This window comes from Lactuca saligna, chromosome 8, assembly GCF_052625555.1.
Source record: "Lactuca saligna cultivar CGN05327 chromosome 8, ASM5262555v1, whole genome shotgun sequence".
In the NCBI taxonomy this organism is placed as follows: Eukaryota; Viridiplantae; Streptophyta; class Magnoliopsida; order Asterales; family Asteraceae; genus Lactuca; species Lactuca saligna.
Window position 1 is genome coordinate 147,809,163 of NC_136424.1, and position 6,885 is coordinate 147,816,047.

Below are 6,885 nucleotides of genomic sequence, written 5' to 3' on the forward strand. Positions count from 1 at the left end.
GATCCAACATAGACCGCAAGTATTCAGATAATATGCACACATAGCACGTAGTTTATATTAAATACTTCATATCTATGTGTAAGATGAAAGGGACTATGCACTCACCTGATAGGTGGTGACTCAACACTCAGACAGCGCTTCGATACCCTCAAAGCAAATTCCTTCGATAAAACCTAGTACCAATACCACTAGGGTTTAGTCTAACGATAACCGTGACTAATTAATAGTCTAGCTATTATTATTATTATATAAGCATTAAATAACACTCAATATAACTCATAATAATAGCCCAAATAATTATTTTCAGGTCCTAGTAATGTTACTATAATTAATTAGAAGCTATATTAAAACTAGCGTAGGCGTAGCTCACTTACAACGCGTTTTTCGCAAAACCGGGCTTCGCTGGAGCAGCGTTTCCCTAGCCGAAAGGCTCTTTTCTTGGAGCCGTCGGGCTCTCCGGGGCTCCCGCCTCGTGCTAGGGAGTTACCCTAGGCTTTAGGGGGTTAGGGAGGCTTAGAGAGAGAGAGTTTAGAGAGAGAAAGAGAGTTGGAAGGTGTGAGAATGAATGGAACCCGGCACCTCTATTTATAGGGGTGCTGACTGGTCTACTCGCCGAGTAGGGGGGACTTACTCGCCGAGTTGGTCCATGTGGGGGCCTTCTGGTGGTGCCACGTGTCCAATTCTGGTGGTGCCACGTCACCCCCTATCGCGTATCAGCCTTCAAACTTAGAAAAAATCATAACTTTCGCATACGAGCTCCGTTTTCGACATTCTTTATATCCACGCGTAGGTAAAATCAATATCTACAAATTTTTTTAGACTTCGTCGGCTAATTCTCGACCGATCTCAAATTTAACAGTAGGAGGCGTTTAGACTGTTAAATGACCGTGAAGAATTCATAACTCCTTCATACGGACTCCGTTTTCGTCTGTCTTTTTACCGTTGAGTTCCTATTAATGAGATATTCAACTCTCATTTAGGTCACGTAAGCCAAAAACTACTTGAACTAAAATTCGAGTTTCGGGCTGTACACTGCTAAGCCGAATCTTAGAAAAATCATAACTTATTCATACGAAGTCAGATTTGGGCGTTCTTTTTATGGATTTTCTTGGTTTAACATATTCTACGACTTTCTTTTAAATCACTAAGGCTAAAAAGTCCTCCATCGTAAATTCACTATTTACGCTTCCCGGTGCCGTGCCGGTTCCGTCGCGAAACTTCGACGGGCCATAACTTCTTCATTATAACTCGGATTTCGGCGTTCTTTATATGTATGGAAACCTTGTGACATATTCTAAAACTTGGTTAAGATTATTTATTCTAAATAATATTTTGTTGAAAAGTCATTTTCGACCCCTATTTCCTCTAAATTAATTAGCCCGGATCTGCGGGCGTTACACGGGAGGCGTAGGCGATGACCTTACCGCGTTTCATCAGAACACACCCGAGCCCTTGGTTTGATGCATCACAATAGACTACGAAGTCTTCTATCCCTTCGGGGAGAGATAGTATTGGCGCGGTGCACAAGGCTCGTTTGAGCGTTTGGAACGCTCTCTCTTGTTTCTCTTCCCAGTCAAAGGCCACGCCTTTCTGGGTCAGAGTTGTAAGAGGTTTCGCTATTCGGGAGAAGTTCTGAATGAATCGGAGGTAGTAACCAGCAAGGCCTAGAAATTGACGAATTTCTGTTGGCGTCTTGGGTGATGACCAGTTCTCAATGGCTTTAATTTTGGATGGGTCCACGTGGATTCCCTCTTCGCTTACCACGTGTCCTAAGAATTCGACTCTTCGTATCCAAAATTCACATTTCGAGAACTTCGCATAAAGTTTCTCTGTTCGTAAAGTTCCTAAAAGTAGTCGTAGGTGATCGCCATGCTCTTCCTTACTTCGGGAGTAGATCAGGATGTCATCAATGAAAACGATGACGAACTGATCCAAGTAAGGTCGGCATACTCTGTTCATCAGGTCCATGAAAACTGCTGGCGCATTGGTCAATCCGAATGGCATCACCACGAACTCGTAGTGTCCGTAACGAGTTCGGAAGGCTGTCTTTGGAACATCCTCCTCTAGCACTCGTAACTAGTGATATCCGGATCTTAGATCAATTTTGGAGAAATAGTTCGCCCCTTGCAGTTGGTCAAATAGATCATCTATGCGAGGTAGAGGGTAACGATTTTTGACCGTCAGTTTGTTGAGTTCTCTATAGTCGATACACATACGGAATGATCCGTCTTTCTTCTTAACGAACAAGACCGGTGCTCCCCAAGGTGAGAAGCTTGGTCTTATGAAGCCCTTGCTGAGCAGTTCGTTAAGTTGACCAGATAATTCCTGCATCTCCGCTGGTGCTAATCGGTAGGGCGACTTGGCTACTGGGGTAGCTCCTGGGACTAAGTCGATACGGAACTCGACCTGTCGTTGCGGAGGTAATCCAGGTAGTTCTTCTGGGAAAATGTCGGGAAAGTCGCTCACTACTGGAATGTTCTTGAGTTCTTTCGCTTCGAGGTTCGTGTCGACGATGTGAGCAAGGAATGCGTGGTATTCTTTGTGCAGATATTTCTGTGCTTGAATATTTGATATAATGCGAAGACTCGCACCAGGTTTGTCGCCGTAGACTATAAGAGTTTCGTTAGACGGGAGGTTTAGTCGGACTGCTTTCTCAAAGCACATGATGTCGGCGCGATGAAGACTCAACCAATCCATGCCGATGATAACGTCGAAGCTTTTTATTGAGACCGGCATGAGGTCGATTGGGAATGAATGGTTATCTAGGGTTAGGATACATCCTAAGTATATGCTACTGGTGTTTTCTGTTTTGTTGTTAGCCATTTCTACTGTGAATTGTTCTTTAAGTGCGTGTGGTTGTGGTTTAAGCATGCGAGCAAATTTGTGGTTTACGAAGCTTCGCTCCGCTCCACTATCGAACAGAATGCATGCATAGGAGTTATCGAGGAGGAACGTACCAGTCACGACTGTCGGGTCAACGACTGCTTCCCCGTGGCCTATAGCTAGTACCCTCCCTGCTCCTCCAGCATTTCTCGCTTTGGGGCAGTCCCTCTTATAGTGGCCTGTTTCGCCACATCCATAGCAAGTTGGGCTCGCGCCAGAGCCAGGGACTTGCGTGATCGGTTGCGCCGGGAATTTACAGAAACGGACGGTGTGTCCTTTCCTGTTGCAGTTAGAGCACTGCATTTCACGGCAGGGGCCATTGTGGTGGAAGTTGCATTTGTTGCACTTCGGCAAACTTCCAGCATACTGCTTCATCGGAGCAGTAGCAGCAGGGGTTACCGCGGCATGTACTGCCACAATTTGCTGTTTCTTGGCAGCTCGCTGCCTCTTCTTGTCATCCCAGAACTTCTGCATGGTGTCAGCGGGTTTGGATGGTTCTGAGATGGCTAGGGTTGTTGTGGTTGCAGGGGTTTTGACACCATGGTCAATGAGTCGTTGTGCCAGTCGCTTGGCACTGTCGAAGGTAGCGGGGTTCGATGATAGGACATTCCCCTGATACGGAGGAACTACCCCCATATGTACCTTTCAATCTTCTTCCCTTCAGTGGGAACCATATTAGGGCAGAGGGCCACCAGTTCGCTAAATCTGGCGGTGTAAGCAATGATGTTGGTGCCCTTCATGGTCAGGCTCCAAAGCTCCTGTTCCAGTTTCTATATCTCGCCCCTCGGGCAGTATTCCTCAATCATGAGGTCTTTCATCGTATCCCAGCCCATGTCGTTGGCCACGACGAGAGTTAGAGATTTAACGTGGCTGTTCCACCACGTCAGTGCCTTCCCTTCGAAGGTGCATGCGGCATATTTTACTTTGCTCGCAGCAGGGCAAGAACAAATCTTGAAGACTGATTCAGTCTTCTCGAACCATTGCGAGAGAGCAATGACTCCGCCAGTCCTATGGAAGGGTTTCGGCTTGCCGTTGGTGAAATCCTTGTAAGAGCACTCTCTCGAGCGCACAGGAGTTTCAACCGGAATGGAGTTAACCGGGGTTCCACCTCTACTGGCATCAGTAGAGTGATACTGTGCCATGGCAGTTGCCACTGCTGCAGCTACGACAACATTTAGGGCTGTTGTATCAATGACCGGAGGTGGTGGAGGTGTAGGGTTATTCCGGGTAGATTTGCGAGGAGGCATCTTTCAACTATAAGTTTATAAAGATGAGAAAAGTGGTAAGAATCAATTTATAAGTAATGTGTGAATAACACATGGACTAACTAACCATAGCCCAACAATTGAATGAGTGTTTGTGTTCATAACCAGAAGGATGTGTAGGAAAACCCAAATGTAAAGATTCATCCCACAGAGTAGGTAGTTGTCAATAATACCGGTATTACTGATGTAACGAGTTCAATGAAAATTGACCTAATAGTAGGTATTACATCATACCATACAAAAAGTTTGATAGTTCTTAGATTCCTAATTAGAGTACTGAAAGTTAGGAATATTTTACAGATAAGTGCTACTTAGAGCACAGATGTTAAAAGGCTAATCCTTAACCCAAAAGATAATGATGTACTAGACATCATCTAACGGCGATGAGTATTCCTCGGGAGAACCCTGAGGTCTCTCATTTGACGTACCACCTCTTGAAGGTGTCGTTCATGAGCCCTTTGACGAGCTCGAAGTTCCATGACTTCAGCTTGAGAGGCAACCAGACGTTGCTGCAGAGTTTCATTGGTTCTTCGGGTCCGTTCCATATCTTCTTCGAGACGACGAATGCGGACTGTGTTGACACCAGAGTTGGCATCAATCTCCATGACCCGGTCGATGGCTGCTCGACCTTGTTCGACATTACGAGCTATTCTACGGATAAGGACAGGTAGAGCTCGGTCAGCAGAGCCGCCATCGCTGACGTTGTAAAAGGTTTGGTCCCCAAAGTATGGTAAGGGTTGACCCTGTTCGTCACTCCAGCGATTCAAGTTATCTACCCACAAGGGAGTGGGACCTAGAAAAGCTGGTCGAGGGTTGTTGTTTGGGGCTTGACCTACTGGAGGTAGGTTGTTGACTTCAGGCTCAGAGTCTGATCCATCTGAGAAGCCTTCAGCTTGACGATCATCCAACGGGATTGGGTGTTCATCGTCAGACTCTGCTTCGAGCCATCCCGTGTTGCCTTCATTTAGAAAGTACGGGTCGCCGTGATGGAATCCAGCCATTTAAATCTACGCGAGAAGAGAGGTATAAAGATATAGTATACAAGTAGTTGGTAGTACAAAATACACCTATAGTATTTTAAGTTTAGGTTCTATTGAATCTTCTTGTGGTATTGTTGGTAAGTTTTTAGACTTGTTAACACATCACAACCATTCTAGGGCATATGCTAATCACTCCTCGGACCAGCATAGTTGATCAGGCTATGCCATTCCCAGGACTGACCATATATCCCCGAGCTTACCTGTGATATTTAACAATCGTAATACTTTTGTTCTTGTCGTTGTGACACTGGTTTTAGTATGAATGTAGACTAGTATACTTAATTAAATATTTTAGTATTTTAAGTATAGACTCTTGGTCAGAGTGTTTTAATCTCAAATGGGTTTATAGTTTAGTATATCTTTTATGGGTTGATACACTTGATTCACTATAAACAATGCTCTGATACCAATCTGTCACACCCCAAAACGAAGAACGGCGGAAACGTTCTGGGGCGGAGGACGTCATGTAAGTATCACAACACAGTAAATGTAAATAAGCAAACAACATCATCCATTGCATTAAATATATAATTTTAATACAAGCGTGTTCTGTACATTATAGACACCAAAAATAACGTATATCAAAATAATAAGATGAGTCTTGAATGCGCTCCATCTTCTCAAAAGCTGGCCTCGGTACCTATCTACTGATGACCTGAGAATACAAGTTATTTTGAAAGAGTTTATCAGCATTAAGCTGGTGAGTTCATAAGTATTTTAGTGTCGGTATTTGTCATCAAAAAATGTTTGAACATGTATAAAGTATAAGTTTGTAAAATGTATGTAAAGATTTGCAATTGTTTGTAAAAGTTTAAATCTCTCAGAAAAACCTATATTTTCTATTAAAGTAGCCTTCTACCAAGGCTTAACTATTTTGTATGCTCGTTTGATGTAAAAGTGTGTAATTTCCCAAATGTAACTATCATTTAACAAAATATAGTTTGTACATAAACGTTTAAGTGAGGTTATCACTAAAAATATGTAATGGGTAAATTATTGTAGTATTGTAGCCTTGTATTATAAGAACTACTATTGTACTAACTACCTTAAACCGGATTTATATTAAGGCATTACATGATAAATTGCACCATACTATCGACTAGTAACAACGACAAATGAATGGTCGTAATAACGGAATGACGTTTGGCACCCGCAGACCTGCAGGTCCGGCTGTAGCTAGCAGCAAGGTGTAGGATTGTCAATCTAGTATAGATCTATACGCAAACTCACGCTCTCCCTTCAAGAGAATTCTGGCTACATCTCGAGCCATGACAGTTAAGTCATGCTCCGATTTAAATCAAAATAATAAAGTATTCATGTATATGTACTGTTTCTCGTTCTAGTATAGTTGTATATGTATTGTTTCTAGCATCATTGTATATGTATTGTTTCTAGCATCATTGTATATGTATTGTTTCTAGTATATGTATATGTATTGTTTCTAGCATCATTGTATATGTATTGTTTCTAGTATATGTATATGTATTGTTTCTAGCATCATTGTATATGTATTGTTTCTAGTATATGTATATGTATATGTATTGTTTCTAGCATCATTGTATATGTATTGTTTCTAGTATATGTATATGTATTGTGTTAGCCCGATGGTAACTAACTATTGATGTACTGATAAATATGAATATGGAAGTACTTTTATGTCTATACATGTATATATGATATATAACTAATGTTGAAAC